The sequence below is a fragment of the Falco biarmicus genome, chromosome 4, assembly GCF_023638135.1.
Source record: "Falco biarmicus isolate bFalBia1 chromosome 4, bFalBia1.pri, whole genome shotgun sequence".
Classification (NCBI taxonomy): Eukaryota; Metazoa; Chordata; class Aves; order Falconiformes; family Falconidae; genus Falco; species Falco biarmicus.
Genome location: NC_079291.1, coordinates 89,726,275 through 89,747,238, shown reverse-complemented (window position 1 = coordinate 89,747,238; position 20,964 = coordinate 89,726,275). Strand labels below are relative to the sequence as shown.

At 45.8% G+C, this 20,964-nt stretch overlaps 1 long non-coding RNA gene across 30 annotated transcripts in view; it reads right to left on the bottom strand.

Moving 5' to 3' along the window:
* LOC130147838 (uncharacterized) overlaps nt 1-20,964 on the bottom strand; it is a 206,962-nt gene that overhangs the window by 12,463 nt on the left and 173,535 nt on the right. For 26 of the 30 annotated variants that reach the window (XR_008821384.1, XR_008821383.1, XR_008821370.1 and 23 more), the window contains 5 exons: nt 20,444-20,556; nt 10,450-10,581; nt 8,850-8,990; nt 5,394-5,512; nt 3,900-4,082 (listed from right to left, as the gene is read on the bottom strand). This is a non-coding gene — a long non-coding RNA (uncharacterized LOC130147838). The remainder of the gene's footprint in view (nt 1-3,899; nt 4,083-5,393; nt 5,513-8,849; nt 8,991-10,449; nt 10,582-20,443; nt 20,557-20,964) is intronic. The other 4 variants (XR_008821377.1, XR_008821378.1, XR_008821375.1 and 1 more) reach the window with 4 other exon arrangements.

The window sequence follows — 20,964 nt, the reverse complement described above, 5'->3', positions numbered from 1 at the left end:
TCTTCCAAAGGTGATATTACAACTCTCCAAGACTTATTTTTATTTTGTTTTCCTTCACTTGAGTTTCCCTTTCCCTTTCCCTTTTCAGCAAGACACTGTATTTTATAAGGCACACTGTTCTGTCTTTTATATATATAGTAGCCGTAGGTGTATGATGACTTTATGTGTGCATGTATTATCTGCATCTGTATATAGCTGTAGTTTATTCGGAAACAACGCAGTAAATCACAGAAATATTACAGCTCCCTGGCTGCCACATGCTGTTCAGCCCCAGCTTTCAAGGCTGCGATCATCCTCAACAGGTACCGTAACAACTGGGGGATTTACAGAGCCTTCAGCTTCACGCTTTGTGCCATTCTGGTAGGAAACTGGAGCAAATGAACTCCAGGAAAACCTAGCAATCTGTAGGAAAGGGGAGGAAAACATGAAAATCAAGAGTACTTTTGTAATGAAAACTTCAGATGCATCGTTTTTTAACAAACCTGGAGTACAGCGATACACCGCAGCCCACCCCTGCACTCAGCCTAACGGGGATAGCAGTGCGGCTCCTTCTTACAGAGGGCTGCTTTCAGGGAGACCTGCTTTTCTTCTCTGCAGCACATTCTGGCGTTGGAAGTATTCTGCAGCCTTTTCAAAGGGTTAATAACAACCTGAAAGGTAACTTTTTGCTTCTCAAATAGTCGCCAGTGCCAACCGGACAGCACTGAGCAGTCAGCTGTCCCCAGGGCAGGGATCCATACCACACAGCGGGTCACACTTACAGGCAACTCTCAAAGGGCAAGGTTTTCCACATACGTGATGACCAATGACTAAAGCACACCTGGTAAGGAAAAGACTGCAGCCTTCAAGCTTTAAGTCATGACATTTTTCAGGGTTCACAGCTCATCAACAGAGCTGTCTGCCTCTAAAGAGGACCCCACCAAGCACACTTTCTTGGCAAAGCTGTGCATGGAGACACCTATCCAATAATATCTACCTGTAGACACATAGAAACCAAAAGGTAGACTATGAGAAAGAAAAAGAAAGTGCAATTTAGGAATACATTTAGAAAGGAGAATTTTCCAGAAATTTCTCAATCATTTTTGATCACGGTACCATTGTCTGGTCCTTACCTTCGTATCTGGAAATAAGCAGCACACCGAGCAATGAAGTAAACCAGACCTCGTGTGTCCTTACACACACAGGCATACATAGACTGGCATGTTTACTCAGACTAAGCGAGGGTGACGTACAAAATGCAGACACTAGAGGGCAAGGATGTATACAAATTTATTGAGGAGGGCACAAGATATTGGGCACAGCACCTGGATAAAGCGAAACACCAGCCTTACACGCTGATCCATCAGTCCTTGCCCCCGTGAGTGACACAAACACACTCACTCAACAACACCCATCATTTGCTGAAGTCCCACTTCACCGCTGCTTTGATAATTCGCTCTCTTGGTAAGTTTCCTCAACTTTGATCTGTACCTACACACAGCTCTGTGGCTGTGAGTGTGTGCAACCGCTGGCCCACAGAATGCTGTATACTTACTAACACACTAAACATTACGTGTCACAGAGAAAGCTGCCCTGAAGGATGCTGACATAGTGGAGAAATCACTGAGCTTTGGAAGTAACCAAAGGTTGGTTGTACAACCTTAGCTGGTCCCCTTAATACAGTATTAGACGTCCTTTAATTTCAATTAGGTGTTAGCATAAACTATTTTGTTTTCCCCAAAAGGCTCTAGCAGGGCAGTATAACTTAATTAGCAACCTTCCCACATTTTAGTCACATCATTCAACATGAGCCCCAGGCCTTATTTGCTGTGACCTACACAAAACCTTCTCTGAATATAACCATTCATATAATATACTACCTAATACTACTAGCTCACTCATAGAAAGCTAACAACTTCCTTTTCAAGTGTTTCCATGTTCTTTGCTCTACTTTGAGTGTTTTACACACATCAGTAGGCTTTTTCCAGAGGTTTCCTCAGATGGAAGGAAGGTGTTCCATGGAACTTGGGAAAAGCAGACCAAAGCAAACATATCTGCATGATAGCGCTCTGTTGTTTCATTAGAGCTCACCCATCAATGAGCAGATAACCAAGCGTGGTTTATTTTAGGAGTTTCAGGAGTACTTGACGGAAGCCCACCTAAAGCTCAGCCCAGTGAGGTGCCCTGTGACACATGGAGGGGCTTCCACTGTCCCTGGGGATACCAGCAACTACACCCGGAGGAGGGACAGCTTTCCACCCACGTTACTGTGAACACAGGAGGAAGAATAAAGAGTTCATATTTCTGAAAGCCGATGTGTAGCTAAAAGCCCAGGGATCGATGCCTGGAAGCTAGCCAAAGCTGCAAATGAGGGTTAGGAGGGAAGGAGAGAGCTCCATACCCATGTAAACACTTCTGTCCTGTGGCTTTCTTCAAGTGCTGGGTCCTGGTTGCCACAGGGGGCAACTGGAAGACTTGTTTGCCTTGCAATAGCTATCCATTGCCCCGACAGGACAACTAAGCCTGTTGTAATACCGGAGCAGACAGTTTAGGCTCCTTTTTCCCATGTGCACTGCTGTGAGAGCTGGTGGAGGAGAAGACAGCAGAACTGCGCTCCACACTGCTCCCTGAGCAATGCTCTAGTGAACGTGTCCCTGCCCACGGCAGGGGGGTGGCACTAGATGGTCTTTAAGGTCCCTTCCAACCCAAACCATTCTGTGATTCTATGACTGAGACATTTCTCTAGTTGCAAGGTCGCTCCTTCCCAGTGAGCCCGTGCAGCCACGATCGGGGGCTGTGCTGAGCCCTGGGTCCTTCATCCTGCAACAGCTTTATCTTCAAAACATAAAGCCTCTTCTGATACACTCTCAGTATCACAGCATCCCAATGCCTGTCTTTTTCCTACCACCTCCTGGGAAGCCTGAGTTGGATTGACAAGAATTTCAAGGATGTGAGCTGAGCAGCTGGCATGGGTGAGGGCTGGCTGCTGAGGAGTCCTCCTCTTCCTCGCTGCCCCCACAAAAATCCCTGTGAGAAAGGCAGACACACAGGAACAGCATGCAGAGATCTGTTGTCTGCAAATTTGAAGGTAACTATTTTCACAGCTGGTACTTTTCAAATCTGCCCAAGAGAAGAAATCAGGAGAGACCAAAGATGCCATGGTGCTCAAAAGGTGACCAGATGAGAACTGTAAAGCAAATCCACTTAAATAAAAAAAAAAAAAAAAACCCTCAAACTTCCTCTCACAAAGATAACGTAACTGAAGCTGATGAATTGCTTCTATCTGACCAAAAAAACCCAAAAAACCAAACAAAACCAACCAACCAAACAAAAGACAAATACTACATACATAAGGAGGAAAAAAAGCAACTAAGGAGAATTTCTAAAAAAAGTAATCTTGGAACTGAAACACAGAATCTAAGGTCAGAAATCCCACAGTTTGCTCCACCACGGCAGGAGAAACTGCTGACACTGTATAACTGTATTCTGTTTTTCTAGGTGGAAAGGAAGGTAGGAGGAAAACAGCTAAATTCCTATTTGCCTAAATAAGATTCAGCACAGCAGCCACATAATGCTTATTTTGTATCATATTTCATGATGCATTCGGGATGCTAAGAAGGCTACCCCCTTGAACGGGGGGGTTATGTTGCGGTTCACAGCTATACGAGTACACGCACACCTACATTCAGGTCTCCCCAACAGGTAACTTAAGAAAGCAAAACCATAAAACATCTTGTACTTAGCTAGAACCACATCTTCTTTCTAAAAACTAAACTTCAATGTGACAGGGCACATCAGGTCCAACTTTACAGAGATTCCTCGTTACTTCAACCAAACCACTACATAACCACGCAGTAACTGTACCAGGAGTTTCAGGGGTAGTCAGACTGCAGAACTGGGAGAAATTCCCAATTACATACCTACAAGCAGTGCTGAAACTATGAATCAGCTGTAGTTTCTTCCGCAGGTGCAGGGAGAATATTTTATTAATTTCCATTTGTTCAGTCGGCTTCTCCTCCACGGCCGCCTCATTCAAAGCGCAGAAACCAAACGGGAGTTGAAATAACAGGAAAACTTGTTTCCCAGTTCCAGACAGAATAAAACTATTCAAAACAGACATTATAATCAGAGCAATTAGCTGTAAAGTATTAAAATGAGTCAATAACCAGAAATTCTATTCATGAACTTTAGCGTTCATTTCTATTATTCAGTACAGAGAAAATTTTAAAATTAAAAACATATTTTGTCATGAACTTTTCTGAATGCATTCAACATATTTGAAGTAGTTTTACTTAAGTAGCAAAGGGGTTTTAAGATGCTGCTGATCTTTTTTAAACGAATTTTCCTTCCCATCCAAAAGCTGACAGATATCACAAGTAAAAAAGTTAATTAATCCAATAAATAAGAAATCTCCCTCTTCATTTTCTAGTGCAATAAGAAGTGAATAATATGAATGTGAATGCTGCTCTGTTTGCTATCTAAGATCATAACCGAGGGTACAGTGTACTTATCTGAACAGCAGAAATCAGCATCAGTCTTCAAGCAAGGAAATATCACCTTCGTTTAATAAATTAAGAGACTTCCAGTGTGGAAAAGGACCAATTATTGTTATCACTTACAAGCATTATAAATAAACATTATAAATACTAAACCCAACAACTCTGAGAAAACAAGGATTTGCTTTGTTAAGAAAAGAGCTAAATATTAAGTGCATCAGGCTGTAACATACATCTACAGCCAATACGGAAAGCAGCTCCTAGCTGGGCTTGGAGCGTTCCCTCTGCCGGGGGTGACCGCCTGTCCCGGCCGCACCAACCTGACCAGGGGGGTGGGGTGGGATGGGATGGGGTGGGATCGGATGGGATGGGGGCTGTGGGAAGCCCCCAGCCCAGGAGCTGCGCAGCGCAGGGGTGAGCTGCAGCTCTGTATCTAGCCCAGACCTGCCGTGGGGGTGCAGGTGGCCACCTGGAGCTCCCGGGGCAGCCCACAGACCCCAGTTCTCCCAGGCGAGCAGGAACGACGGGGGAACCAGCGGGATGCGGTGGCAGCGGCGCATCCTGCTGCTGGGAAGGCAAGGCTGTGGGGATGAGGGATGCGGGGGGCACCACCCCTCACCAGCAGCTCAGGCAGGGTGGCATCTCTAACACTGCGTCCTGCTTCCCAAGCTGATTATTGCCACGTTTCTGTCGGAATCACTCCAGCCACAGGAACAGCTAATCAGGCATTTGTTCTCAGCACCACGAAGGTAATCTGATGGAGTGTTTCCACCACACTACCCTCCTTAACACAATCATAACTTCAAAGCCAGTGCACTTCGAGTTCTACAGAGGTTGTTTTTATTTACAAGGAAAAACCTCAGGTTTCGTTCACACAGGAAACATGTGCCGGGAGGAAGATGTCCACAAGGAAATCACCTGAAGTCCAGGGCTTTTGAGCATGTCAAGGCTCATGGAGAAATGAGGCAAGATGAGGAGGCAAATCATTTTTCCCCAAGTATGCTCCCTTTAAAGTGTTTGAGCTTGCCTTCATGAGTCTGTTCAGCAAAAGAAAATGTAAATGGAATAAAAATAAAGAATTGCTATGGGAAGATGCATGTATTCATGGCCAAGAACCAGAGCCCTTCACATTTCCAGCCTCCTCTGCACAACCAGGAGGAAAAAGCACTGAAATCCATAAATCACTGTATGTCTCTTTGAATTAGGTACTGTCCCACAGGAGCACCGATGACATTAAAACTGTTTTGCACTTTTGTACGTTAACTGCTAAATCCATAGCACCCAGGCTGCTTCAGCCTGTTTAGACTACAGCGTTGCTGTGCTGGGTATATAAACCGGCTTTGCTGACCCGCACAGTCTTGTCACAGATACATGTTTTTGCACTGGACAGAGGAGGACAACGTAACTACTGCTGTAATAAATACCACATACTTGGTTATGGGCCATCTATTGAACGGATCTTGTATCACAAATATTTGTGGTGCATAATACTTGGCAAAGATGTACACTCCCTAAGGAAAAGCACAAGTTTCAGAATCCACTCTGTGCATGCAAAGAAGCAAAATACAGGCTGAGGGCACTGCAGAGAACGAGGAAAAAGAACCCCAACATCTGAAGGAAAAAAAGTTCAATGCACAAAATGACTCAACTCAGTGATTAAATGATTAATGTACAAATTTTTGGCTATAATGTTTTCTTCCTCAGATTTGAGGCAGTTTCCTTCAGCTGTGTAAGTTTCTGGTTTTGTTTGCTTTGCTTTCCTTAAATATTTATGCTATTACGTTTCATTTGCTTAGCTTTACTTAAATATTTAAGCCATAATGCTTAACTGGCATAAATATTTTTTTTCTTTAAAATCTACTTAGCTGAAAGATAAACAACAGAGTAAGAAATCAGAAATTACACTGGAATTTTAGAGGAAGAACAGCAATTAACTCTGCCAAGGTGTTAACCTTTTTAAAATGATGCTATTTGCCTATGCACTGCATTTGATGAGCTATGTACTGACACGTACTAATTGTTCTAAAGAGATTTTCTCAATTTCATCTTTTTCCCATCCCTTTCCTCATTCTGCTTCAGATTCCACATTAAGCCTTTCCACTCCTCACTGCTGTGATGAGGACAGGCATTTCCACCACCCCGCTACACCACGAAGAAGCTACCGCAGGCTGAGAGAGCAAGCACACGAAGAGCTGCCGGACAAAATGAAAAGCAAGATTAGCAGCTTCCCTGCAAGCCCAAGGAGCAACCCCTGCCGGTGCCTTGTGCTTACAGCCCTGTCCTGCCGAGCCCTGCTGCACCAGCGCCCAGCCAGATCCCCGGCCAGCAGCCACAGAGCGTGGCCACTGCCACCTGGCACGCCATGCACTGTTTAGCCGGCTCTGCCCGCGAAGCTATGGAACACCTTCCCCAACCCCCATGGTTCAAAGCAGGTGCTGTTCCGCAGAGGATGAGGGAGAGGAGCATGGGGCACCGGCAGGTCCCCGCTGCCTACAGGGAAGGGCGTACCAACATTCCTGCCTGGGAAATCCCACCAGCCCAAGGAAAGAGGCCCCACAGGGATGTACGTTTATCATCTTAAGTCTGCAAAGGCACCTTCCTTGCCCTCAAGCAAATAAAAATTACATACACATAACTTATTCTACCTTTTCTTTATAATTCTATTAAATGATGAAATGCTTATTGGTGCACACCCCAGCAGCGTAAAGTCAGAAATCTGGTTCTGAGACTTAAGACTTATTTTGTCTCAAATAAAGGCGGCAGAGAGTTCCGGCAGACAGGCTGGAACTCACTCTGTTCTGTGCAGAGTATCCCCTGTATATTTAAATGAGGAAGAAGGAACATTTTTATTCCTGACACCTGCCATAGAGTTTAAGCACTATAATTATTTCTCTACTAACACCAGGTGTTACACACATTAAATGCAATATTGGAGGCTCAGTTACCACTGCAGTCTTCTGTATATGTCTGTGCACAACGTCAAAATGGAATAAAAATATATCACAAATTTCTTCCATAGCGCTCAAGATGAATGAGCATGGAAATGGTATGTATCTGAAATACCTCATGTGTTTTTCTCAACAGCAATGGTTACAATGAACAATAAATCTTTCTCCCCTCTAAGTAGATACACGATATTTTTATAAGGATACTGATTTCACAAAACTAAAACCAGTGAAATGTCAGGATGAAGTACGGATTAGTCTCAACAGTGCTAAGGAAACATAAGAATGAGGGGTTTAGTAATGCATATACATCCCCTACATCACCTGCTGCAGCAAAACCTCTGGGAATTAAAAAGTGGGACACCAGCCCCACGTGAAGCCTACTCTTGTTCAGTCTGGCACCAGTGTGGCTTCAGGAGCAGCTTTCCAGCCAGAAATGTTATGCAATTTCATTGCTGGTTCAATTGTTAGGAGACTCTCAAGTGTACACTTTGGTTTTTTCACTTCAGTGGGGCTGCCCAAGCCCATGGGACCCCCAAGGGCACAGCCAGGACACCCAGCCACGGGCAGCACATCACCTCTGGAGGCAAGGCAAGGGCAGTCTACACCAGAATTAGCCTCGAAAGTAACAAACGGGATTTCAAACCCCACCGAAGGCAAGGTCACCCGCAGTCTTCACGCGAGGTGAGATTACAGAGGGATTTGGATGAACTGCCAGCTCAGCTGGAGCGCTGCAGGTTGCCTCTCCCCACCGCCGTCTCTAACTCCTGCTGACTCGCCGCTTTCCCACTTTCCTAAGAGAGGGTCCCAGGAACTGGTGTCAGCCATGGGCAGCTGCAATCTCTCACAACATTTTGTTGCCTGCAAAGACACGTGGCAAGCACCGCTGCACTCCCCTGTGCACCTCCTGCTAAACCTTGGGCTGAAAAGGTGTGGGAACTCACCGCAGCAGCTCTAATATGCAATTAATACAGAACGTGCTGGTTTTAGACAGGAGTTCTTTGAAACTTCTGGGCCTCGAGCCTCAAATATAAATTAGCACAAGGGCTGTTAATATATATTTTTTCCCTTTTGCCACAATGATGGATTTTTTCACTTTAAAAATAAGACATGGCCTGATAGAGACAAATATTGACAGAGGAGATAAAAAGGGCTGTTATGACAATAGGCATAATGAAGTTGTTTATAAAACTATAGCTGGGAATAGATCTCTTTCCCTTCCATGGAATATTGATCCCCCCCAAAAAATAGAAAATTAGCTTTCTTCCACATGCTGTATCTTTACCTCTATTCTATACCTGCAGTATAAGCAGCTAACTTTTAAAAGCAAAGATCTCAAATTGTGTTGCTTGCTGATTCTTTACTAAACCACTGCAATCAATCCTGCACTGCACGGCTGTGGTAAAAGGGCTCAAAATCCAAAAATTACCTGATACACATTTTATAGGGAAATTCTGCTCCAAGTACACTAGCCTGGAGTAACTCCATGGACCCTGGCACCAAGTAAAAACAAGGTCTGACAGATCAGAAGAAAAGAGCACATCAGGGTTCTTATCTCCCTCGTTGAAAACTAGAAGGAAAGGAAAAAGACATGAGATGAGAATATTTCCCCTACTTGAACACCTTTAACTCTCCATGAGATAAGAATATTTCCCCTACTTGAACACCTTTAACTCTCCCTTGGTCTTTCTCTCTCTCTCTCCCTCTAAATTAATATATAATGTATAAAAATTATATTTAAATTAATATAAATTCCATGATGTCTGGGCCACAAACCCGTTAGAAAGCGAAGATGCTGCCACCCGAGGGAGGGCCCGCAGCACCGGGTCCATCAGCGCAGGCCTTCAGGGATGCTCGGGACATCACCTGCCCCATGGCTGCAGCGCACTGCAGCCTCGGCTGTGCACCCACTGGCCAGCCCCACTCCTCCGCTCCGTTACTCAGGCTTGCTGGGACTGATGCAACACCTATGGATAAGACATTTTTCAATTTATGATCTTTCATTAGGTGTTTAGCAACACCAGCTTGGAGCCAAGCAAGTGGTGCTTCTCCCAGTCGCCAGAGCAGGGGTACCGCAGGTCTAACTCCCCCGGCGCAGACTGGTGCCAGGGTGGCAACAGACATCCCCGAGCATCCCCGGGGCCACGGTGGGTTTGCTCTGCCCTTCCCTCACTGCTGCAAAACACGTGCATGAACATGTTTTCACAAGGCTCCCCCCGGCTGGTTTAAGACAGGAATGTGAATAACGGAGCTGCAACACACACCCCGGGGGCTTTGAGGAACAAAAAGGTATGAGGGCATCTGGGTCAGATCGACTGGATTCGGTTGCTGACTACCACTACACCAACACCCTGGTAGTGAGCAAACTTCAGTGCTACTCCTTGTCAGAGCTGAATAGCCCAACTAGTATTTTTTCCAAGACGCTGTAGCGCACAGCCATCCCAAGCTGTGTTCAGTAAATATAAACCAGAACCAGAACCACCTAATAACTCCAGAGACACAGCCTGGCAGGCTGTCTCTGTCAGACGAAACTCCATCATCTCAAACCTCCCTGGAGTCTTCCTCTGTAATCTATCACTAAAATGAAATTATATTGGTTACCATAGAAACATCCTGACCAATAGCCTGAGCATTATTTTTTTTTAATAGAAAGTGAAATATTGTTTCATTCAAGCAAAAATCTGCACTTCCATCGGTGCTGGTTTTCGATAAGTTGATGTTCTGCTCACTCATTCACCTGGCAAAAGGCAAAATTTTTTATTTTCAATTTAGTGCACTGTTAGTACTGGTTATGTCTCCTGTTGCACTTTTTTTTCCCCCCTCATGCATAAACTGCTGAGTAACTCCGAGTTGTACAGAGAGAAAAGGCAATGAATGCCCCTTGGTTGAAACCACGCACTATACATCTGTGTAGGGCTCTCCATTTTTATACAGAAATGATTTAATATTGGCAACCTACTCACATTTTATACTGAAGAAATCATATAAAGCAGCAGAACTAACTCTGGCAGTAGAAGTGAAATACTTACTCTCAGCTGCAGTCTGCGAAGAAGCCCACAGGATGAAATGCTGCGGGCTCCAAGGGACAGGGCGGCCGAGCCCCATGTCCTTCCAAGGGGTCTCTGCAGCACCACCACCTCCGCAGGAGGGAAGAGCAGAACCTGGATTTTTGCAGAAAGTTGAACAGCTGTACCGAGATACCTCCTTCACCTCTTTAAAGCAGACCGTCGCACGGTTCCTCGGTTTGCGGCAGTAACATTCCATTGCAGACACATGCTGACTGGGTCTTTGCATCCTTCATCTCAGCAGATGCTTGGCCAGACCCTTCCTACCCGCGTCTGATGGCACCAGACTGTCCCAGAAGAAAACCCAGCGCTGGCTCTAGCAGGCATTGTTGACTGGGGCACTTCTCATATACATACAGTATGTTTTTAATCTCTGTGCAATTGTCAAGATTTATAGTGTGATTGCAGACATAAATTTTCCTTGTCCAACAAATCAGAAAGCAACCTTATGTTATTACATGAGGCTAGACTTTTATATAGCTGTATTTCTCTTTATTTTCAAGACAGTAAAAATATTCTGTTTTCAATCCAAACAAAGCCTGTTACGAACCTTTTTTGTGTGTGTGTGTGTGTGTGTGTGTGTGCATACAGTCTGTATTTCAACAGCTTGTTTAAAACTAAAACCTAAGGTAGGAATAAGAGGCCTGATTTTTTATTAATCATGGGGGAAGAAAAACGCTTTCAGTCATGTTATGCCTACAAAGTAAGGCAGTTCCCACTAGTACCTTCAGTGGTTCAGGCTGCTTCCCAGGCATTTCAATCTACTATACCTGGGAGACAAAATTATGGCAATATTGGTAAGTAATGGATAGGGATTAGTATTCAACCAGCCACTTAATTAATCAGAAGAAAAGGTTAACTAAACATTAACACTGTTCAGGGTGCTCCCGCTCTGTGAGCAGCGCTGGCCTCCTGTTTGTGACTATAGCTGCTGGACTACGAATACAGGGCTGCCGGTCAGAAAGCAGACATCAAAACTCCCTTTGTTTTTTTCCCAATGTTTTCAATATAGTAAAAAACCTGTAGAGGTGGTTATAAGTCCATAAAAGAACTGTTTGTGGCTTCTCAGGTTTTGGTGTACAGTGGAAGAGATAACATACATCCACTGATAAAGACCCTGATCCTGCATGCAGCTAATGCAATTTCACAGTAAAACATTTTGCCATTGGTGAAATCATTCTCCAAGACCAGAGTACCGCAAGATTTCTACTGAGGAGCTAAGTTTTAGGCTGATTCACATTAAGCAGTAATTTCACTGGACACGGATCAAATGAGGAGCTTGTGGCTATGCTAAAGTAGTTATCCTGAGCATGAGCTACAGCTTTCAGCATAGGGACAGATACATCACATACAGCTTTTAAAAGAACAGACACTGGAAATGGACCCTTATCTGACAGCCTTTGATGTACAGCAATGGGCAGGAGAACTGTAATTATTCATAGAGTTACCTGCAGTGTATGATAGCAATATAATTATTTGCCTGTAACTTCATATAATTCCCCGAACTGCAGCCTGCAGGATGCAGCAACGGTGATTCAGTACCTGCCCTGTGAGCAGCCCAGCGTGAGATGCTGGTGCTCCTGGTGACAGCAGGGCTGGCGCGGGGGCGAGGGCTCCCACTCCCACACGGAGCACCCGCAAGCACACCACCTGACAGGCGCGGGCACAGGCCTGGGCACTTCTGCATAGAAAACCCTTCCCTGCTCATACTTTCAGGCACAAGTTACCATCGTGTTTTGAATTTTCACCAGCTTTTATGACTATGCAGTCTATTTTCCACTCTCTAAGAAGCGAGGACATTTCAAACATAGGCACATCAATACATGTACATCAATCAATGCTGTACGTTCCAGTATATCAATAAATATGTCCACATAAGGAGACAAAAAATACAATATGATGAAGTTACGACACAGAGAAAACACTGTCTGGTGTGAAACACTATGCAGAGACATGTCATACTCATCCATCCTCAGACCAAACGTAATAAATTGCATCAAGGTAAAACTCAGAAGAAAAACATGTTAAAAAGTGACATTCAACTCAGTTTTAACTATGGAGTCACAACTCTCGCCTGCATAATGTAAACCAGTATTTTATTGCAGGCAATGCAACCTCTGAAACTTTTCCCATATCCATCCCTGCTGCCAGTGACACCAGTCACGAAAACCCCCACCGCTGCGGTTCGTGAAGGCCACCTCGTGCCACCTGGTGAGCCACTGCCGGCCTGTCTCTGCATTCCAGCTGGCCATGCTGGGACTTTGCCTTTCCAGCGACATTCCCAGCCTCTGCCACATCAGCCCTACCCTGCTCACACCTGTATACCATTAAAAACCTCATCATCATTTTATAATTTCGAAACTTTGAGTACGCTGCTCACACGCTCCCTCTTTGTTGAACAAGAACGACGACCTGGAGGCAGAGAACATGAGTTGGGAAGGAACTCTGTTGCTGCTGTTCCACAGCACACCCAGCACCCCTGTGCAGCCACCTCGCAGAGCTGGGCAGCACCCTGGTGCTCCAACAGCACCTGCCAAAGCCCTCTCCCTGGCAGAAGAAACTGGCCCTCCCCCAGCACCCTGATCCCGGCAGCATTAACCACCTCAGACCTGCAGGAACCAGATATAAATATAGTGTGACGTCACAGCGATGCCAATCAAAACAAAATTCTGCATGCCAAAACATCCCCAACAAAAAATTATATTCCTGGTGATGCTGAGGCTGCAGTTACCTGCTGCTGCGCCCCCGCACCACACGTTCACCCCCCAAAGGGCTGGCTGCTGCGCCTGCGGGCAAGCAGGCAGGGGGCTGCATCGGGCAGCATGCGGTGCCTCCTCACCCCCTTGCCTTCCGACCTCCGAAACACAGCGCCGGTCACTGAAAGGACAGTGTCTGATTTGCTTTGGGAAATCTGCCCGGGAAAGCACACAGAATGGACCTGGGACCGAGATTTCTTTGCTGTCTTCTGTGCTGCCCTACGGAAATAGAAGCATGCTGGTGCAATTCTGTTTTCTTTACAGCCGGTGACAAAACTGCCCTCGACCTCATCAGAGCTGGTTTGCATGCAAGGCCTGAGATGTGAGGGTAAGCACACCTATAGACACTTCATCAAAAAGTCTCATACAATGTATGAAGACAGTTGTAATTTATAAACAAACCCAGGATTGTCCCCACCTCTCACACATGAATAGCCAAAGGTTTACACAGGCTTGACTCAATTATCAGTGCGTTTTCCAGACACCCTCTCTCCAGAGGCTGCCAACGGTAGCACCTCCAGTGCCTCTCGCCCTGCCAGCACAACGCCCCCGCAGCCGGCCACGTGCTCCTCGGCACGCTCAGCGCCAGCACACCGCGCACTTGTGCTCAGCCGTGTCAGAATTAAGGTGAAAACACACGATCAACAGACTGTTCACAGGCCAGGCACATGCACACCTTCACCCGGGTTCCCATGTGGTACTCACCGTCCTTGTCGCCCACGTGACTCCCAGTTCTACTTGGCGTAGTAGTACTACTAGTGATGCATTTGGTAAAATGTCATCTGCTTCAGGCATGCGCTTTCCATCAAAACGTGACGCTAGTAACAATGAACCTTGGACAACGCTTTTACCTCTGGCAGAACGTACCTGAGACTTCCTTGTGCCTTTTATAATAACAGATGTTAACACAACGGGCACTAACGCTATGAGTTCAGTTCTTCAGTTTTCAAGAAGCGCCGCTTCACACTGGTGATACTCGCCAGCAGCGGGGCGACTGCCCTCTTGCACCGCCTGCCACACGCTGCTGCCTCCTCGGTCCTCCAGCTTCGCTCAAAACTGGCATTATTTTGAATTTAAAAGCTTTGACACACTTTTTAAACAGAAAAAGAAAGCACTAGGACATGGCCAGCATCTCCTTGAAAGCATTACTAAGGGCCCTGCGGGAGCCCACGGGAGCAGCCAGCGGGACGGGGACCTGGCCCACCGCAGTGAGGACTGCTCTCCTCCAGCCCCCCAGGATGGCCAGCCCTCCTCCCCCTCCTCCTGCGGCTCTGCCCCCTGCCCATACTCGCTGCTGGTCACCAGCATTAGCCCAGCTGGCTCAGTAAGGGGAAAACTAATACCACGCAATCAACAGAGCTGCATGGAAAGATTGGCCAGTCTATCACGGAGGAGATGAAAGAAACTGGAGTATTTAATGACTGTTGGTAGGTTAAAATGTCGCCATTAAAAATGGCCAGAAATTACAAATTACTGGGAATTGCATTAAAAAGTAGTGAGGCAGGCTAACCAATACCCTGGGAAATGAAGCTGCCACTCTCTGGTATGAATGGGAAGCAATACGGGTTTATCTTTATAATTTTTCTGTAAATGCTTTCTCCAGGAAAAAAAAAGAAAAAGAAGAAAAGGGATCAGCAGTTAGAAACATAGATGTATTATTACAGCCACTCTCTTTAAGCATTCACCAGGTGTAAATATCATAGTTCTCCAAACTGTCAGATTTATACACGTTTTGCCTCTCCTGCCATCTGTGCATCTGCCATTTCCAACATACACAACACTTAGCTATCCAATTTATTGTTCTCATCTGGTTGAGGCTTTTAAGTACATGTTTAAGTTTGGGTCAGAAGTTCCCACTTCTGTATGGATGTGATTCATGCAGAGATAACAGATTTAGAAAAGTCAATACCAAACCCAGTGCATATGCCCCATAAATTGAGAGCTAAGTCTCCCCAGGGTGCGTTTCAGTTACTCAGTAGTAACTGGGATACGTATCAGCCTGTTCTCCAGTGATGGCTAACACTGAGTCGCAACGAAGGCAATGAATACTGCCATGGCGTGTAACTGGCATGGGGAAGAAGAATGAGCAGCTCCTGCTTCTGCTGGGAACAGAAAGCAGATGGAAATTGCGCCTGCTCTGCCATGCTGGCATGGAGGACCCCTTCCACCGGACAGCTGCTGGGAGCTGCAAAAGATAAATAGCTGTACACTTTCTTGAAAGGAGAGAGTTTGGATTCCTTTGGATTTAAATTGGTCTCTTTTTCCATAAACAATGTCCTGTTTACTGCTCAACCTGTAGTATTAATACAGTGAATTATTTTAATTTCTCCAGAGTTGCTTATTTGCCCATTAAGAGAGACTTTATGGCTATTATTGGACCCCTGGTGCATCAAAAATTCACTGCTATCAAGTTGCATTAAACCTTCTCTACCATGAACCACATGTTTCCAATATTGGGAGTTTCTTCTATGATACTTCAAAAAGAATATCATTAACTGCATCCTGCAGGTGCGTTTACTCTCAAATAAACACCAACTGCAGACCTATAAGGAAACCCCGAGACCCCAGAGCAAGCCATCCACTGACACACACAGGAAGCACAGTAAGGATTGCTGTTGTTTTCATCAAATATTCAGCAGTTTATGAAAATTTCAAATGGCAAAATGACCGAGGGAACTCTTTTCCTAAGTGCAGTATGAAAAGGCAAGCCTTGAATCCGCGCTGTGCATGGCACCCATGCACAGAATGTACCGGGCTGCTGGGACGGGCAGCTCCCGTGGGTCAGCCTGGAGGAGCCGCAGCCCAGGGGAACACTGCGTGGCTGCTTACACGAACACCAGAAGTGGCTTTCCCCCTCCTCTTACTAGCCACTAAGTCTCCTAAGAAAGAAGTTAAAGCTGTGTTTACCACTTTCCTGCTACTATTTCACAACATAAAAGTACAGTTTCAGTTGCTTCAAACATGTTATCTACAATATATCCAGAAAGCTCTATCTTCTGTTACCAGTGGGAGACAACATAAGCAGAAGATTGTTTTACTGCTCTAAGGTCTATAATAGAGTAAAACTTGGCTATTCTTAACTTGGCGATAGGTAAGATTCACATGCAACTGGGATTCAGCTTTACGTTTTGTACCTTGCTCTGGGCTCTCCTGATCCAAAGCCCATGGAACCATCAGCCAGCTTTCTGCTACATTCAAGGCTTTGCTCTCCATGAGAGCAGCCTGAACAGCATTCGGGCAGGCTACCTCAGAAATCCTCCAGCTGCATAATTAAATCCTTATCTCTGGTCATTTCTCATTACAACGTTCTGGGGACACGGTATTCCCGTGCTGCACTGACCCACCAGCCAACCCACCTCCCCTCGAGGCAGAGGTTAGGGTCAGCCCCACACGGCCAGCTTACGGCTGCAACAGGCGCCAACGTCTTCCACCCTCTGCTGCCAGCCCTGGTGTCTGAGGTGGGTGTGTGGCGGCCTTCCCCCCGCCCCCCCCCTCACCCCCATGCCCCCCCTCGCCCCCCCAGCAGCATGCTCCGCGCTGGCCAAGGGCAGGACGCGGGCTCTTGCTGGGGAGCAGCCGTCCTCCCAGCAGATGCCATGGCAGGAAATTGCGGCGATTTTTGCTTTGGTGAAACAACTTCAAACATATATCACAGAATTGCTCTTCAGTGTCAGCTAGTGAGTTGACAAACCAACTGCTGAATACATGTGGAAACGGTGAAAGTTTAAAATACAGTGTGTATTTTTATCCCTTCAATTGTCCTTGCCTCAAAGTATCTGTCTACATGGCCACAATTGTGTGAGGGCAGGGAACAAATGTCAGTACAGCACAGAACTACCAAACTTAGCAAAAGGGTCTGCCCCCTTCCCACTGTACTGCATTCCCAAGCTCCCCGTGGGGTGGGATCGCTGCCTGCGGTGCAAAGCACCAACTGTGCTTTGGGCCAGGGTGGCTCCTACCATTATTTACTTCGCCAATACAAACATTACAAAGTTCATATTTTCTTTCCTTGCTACAAGCTATCGGTTTAAAACATGAAAATAACAAAGAAAAAATTCCTAGTGTTAATGCCCAGTGTCATTATATCTGCTGGTGGACCAGACAGACACTTGAAGCTGCCGGGGACGCATCCTTATCTCCGTGTCTGACGGGCAGTCATGCTCCACTCACCAAGGCACTCTGGCGGATGGAATAACGAATGTCCCACTGTGCTCTGAACATCGGGGGCTCAGTATGTACAGTCATGCCACGTGTGTTCTCCAGCATTTTTCTCCTCATTAGAAATAAACACAGCACCCAGCCTCCGGGACTCATGCCAACAGGCTGGCTGCATCAGCTCGCTCAGCACCACTCAGCAAACAAATTGCACTGCATCAGCGTCGGGGGGTGCAGGGGGGACTGCTGCAACCATGTGTTGCAGACCTGTGCAGAGGGGTTGAAATAAATCCTCCTACCCTTTCCACGCAGGTCTGCTCCGTCCATCTTTAAATGACTTCACGTGTAACTCAGTCGGTACAGCAGGCAGCCACAAGGAGCCCGTATTTATCAGCTACAGCCAGAGAAATGGTTTGCAAGTCTGCAGCACCAAGGGCTTGGCAAGGGGCACACATGTGGTACCTGGGTTTAGAGCAGCACCCTTTGGTCTGCATGAACTGGAAAACTGCTTTTCATTCATTGCACATTTTGTCTCCCTTTTTAGCATGTGTGATACCCCCCAAAAAACAAAATATCAAGTTTAGTCAACTCTGATGATCAAGTATTCACAGGTTACTGTCCGAATAAACAGACACTGGAAATGCAGTAGAGTGTGCATATAAGGCAAGGGTGCCAAGCAGCAGAGTTTTTAGACGCAGAACCTACCAGGTTAAATGTTTCCCTATTGCAATTTTGTGCTGACTTGGTCCAGCATCTGCCCACCTTCGACAAGCCCTGTCTGCATAATCGAGGGTCTTCACTGGGCTGGGAACCCAACAAATCACTGCAGCTCCAGTTACTGCCAGCTCAGCCCAAGCATTTGGAATATTCCTATCCTCCTGCCTTAAAGATTTCTTTAAAGACAGTGAATAATAGCAAATGACACACCTCCTTTCTGAAAGACAATTCATTCTCATGCAGGCAGAGGGTAAAACCTGGCTTTCTGCCTGGGCATCCCTGTACCCCGGCTCAGCCCAGGGTCCTGGGTGTCAGTGTCCAGGCAGGATGCAGGGCTGTACAGCACACAGCAACCCACCCTGGGGGCCAAGTCGGCAGCTGCCTCGTCCAAGAGTACACGGGAGTAACGTCAAGAAACACATGTGGGTTTAGAGTACATGTACTGTTGGTATCTGCCTTTCACATACCGCAAAAACAATTTAAAAAAGGCAATAACATTAAGCACTGAGTTCACAATGAGAAATAGTGAAGCCTGGGAAGGGACCAGGCTGAAAGGTGAAACTCCATTTACATACCCAAAAAAGTGAAGTTTCAGAACCCCAGCCTTGCCCCTCGCGCAGGTACAGCTCCCGAGACCCAGAGCGACCTGAGCAGCCCCTCCGTAATGGGCAGGGGGGTAACCCCACACGGGAGGCTGGAAGCTACTGGGAGGGACATGGCAGTGCTGAACCAGAGCAGTGATAAGCAATAGTTTTAAGTCACTCCTAACAATATTTACATTAAGACTTGCTTTTAGCAGCACCATGGAACTGGATTTAAGTACCCACAACAAATGCTCTCCGAAGCGTGCTGGCACACAGGAGTTCAGCTGAGAAACTGGCATACACGCAAGATAAATAATTTTAAATGCTATGTCGATCTCTGAAGCAGTAAAGAGATGACACCAGTTCTCTGGGGGTTGCTGAATCTTTCTTTACAGATACAAAATAGAAACTACACCTCTAAGATTAGGCTGTATCGGAGAACAGGCAATTAAAACTAGGCCACAGTGTTTGATTTTCAATATCTCATTTAAATCTTGTAAGAAAGTTCAATTAATGGTCTTGGAAAAGTTTTCTAAAATTTAATGCTGCTTCACTGCAATACTTATGATTTTTTTTCCTACTGCACAGCCTTTCTTCTTCCCTTTGAAATCTGGCAATATTATGGAAATATTATCTTTGTAAATGCAGGTGAAGTTGATGATATTATTGATTTCAGATAGCCTTCAAGTTCGAGACAAATTTCCACATCAGCCTGGAGGTACAGAACAAAGATTTCCAATGTACTAAATTATTCAGAACAGTCATTTCTAAATAGAGGGGTGAGAAATGTCTCCGGGGAGGAGCGAGGTCATGGTGCCTCAGGGCTGACTGCCCAGAGGGAGAAGGGGGATGCTGTGGAGAGGGCGGCAGTGGAGAGTCACAGACTGAGCCGCACTGGGAAATTTCAGAATAAATTAATTTTAGTTCTTCTCCAGCCCCAACCCTGTCCTGACCCCAGCCGTTCACAGCAAACATCCCCGAACGCCCTCCAGAATAAATACCATTAGCTTTGAGACCTGATATTGCTCATCCATTCCTAAAATACAATAACCTACATACACAAAAAAATTATACTTTACTTCCCAGCAATCACAAACACCTCTAAATTTAAGAGCTTTCCTAGAAACAAGGATTATTACTTTTTTTCCAAATACATCTGAATGTCACCCATTACTGTAAGACCTCTGAAATGCACAGCTCAGCTAAGGGTAGTTTACGACTAACAGTTAATAGTTGTGAAGAGAAGGTTTCGTTTGCTACAGGGGAGACACATAAACATCAATCACCTGCGTATGTTTAAAAAACATTTAGAATCTCTTGGAGGCAGGTTGCAGCGGTCTTGGCGGGTGTCAGGCTGTATCCTAGCCCGGGCAAGGACACAGCACCCTCATCGCCTGGGCAGGGGATCACACAGCCCCCCTGCACAGCCTACACCGATGTCCAGCCACCCTCAGAGAGGAAGGATTTCTTCTTGTATTTAAATGGAATTTCCTGCATTGCAACTGGGAAAATTATGGTGACCTGTGTTTGCAATTTAGACTTTCTTCAAGTCTATCCAAGGTTGCAGGGCATCACTTGTCTTGGCAATGCACCTCAAAAGTAGCCTTTATCTGTGCTCAAACACCATGCACATGCCTACACCAAGGACCTTGTATCATTAGTATCTCTCATCGTATATAATTTATATGTCTTAAAGAGTCGGCACAAACAGAGTGAGTTGCCCCAAACCTAGGGCCAGTAACGTACCCGGAAATGGCAAGCACAGATCCGAGCAGCAGCAGGGTCGTGGCTGAGCCCTGCGCTGGCCACAGAGACCCCCGGTTGTGGCTCTGGTCACAGATTTAGCTCTTTCATTGCCACTAGAAGAAAAAGAAATAAATCCTTTAATACATCTGTAATTTCTACCTAAAACAATAGTAAACATGTACATCAGTGAGGACAAAACGAAGGAAAGTAAAAGTAGCTTTTTAGATTTTACCATTGCTCTTACCGTTGACTGCATAGGCTCACCTCCTGCACCAAGGCGGGATCCAGAAACTTCAGCTGGCATAACCCAGCAGTATGACAATCTATGCAAATCTAAGCTGTAATTCTTTTATATTGAAGGAAATCAAACTTTTATTCTTGCTGTGGATATGGGAGACTGAAATTCACTTTGGGAAAAAATCTGGGTTTTTATTTCTGGCTCCACTTTCAGAATTACGCAGCACAGGGCATTTTTATGTTGTAGCTCCATTATGTGAAAATTGGGAATAACACTTTTCTCT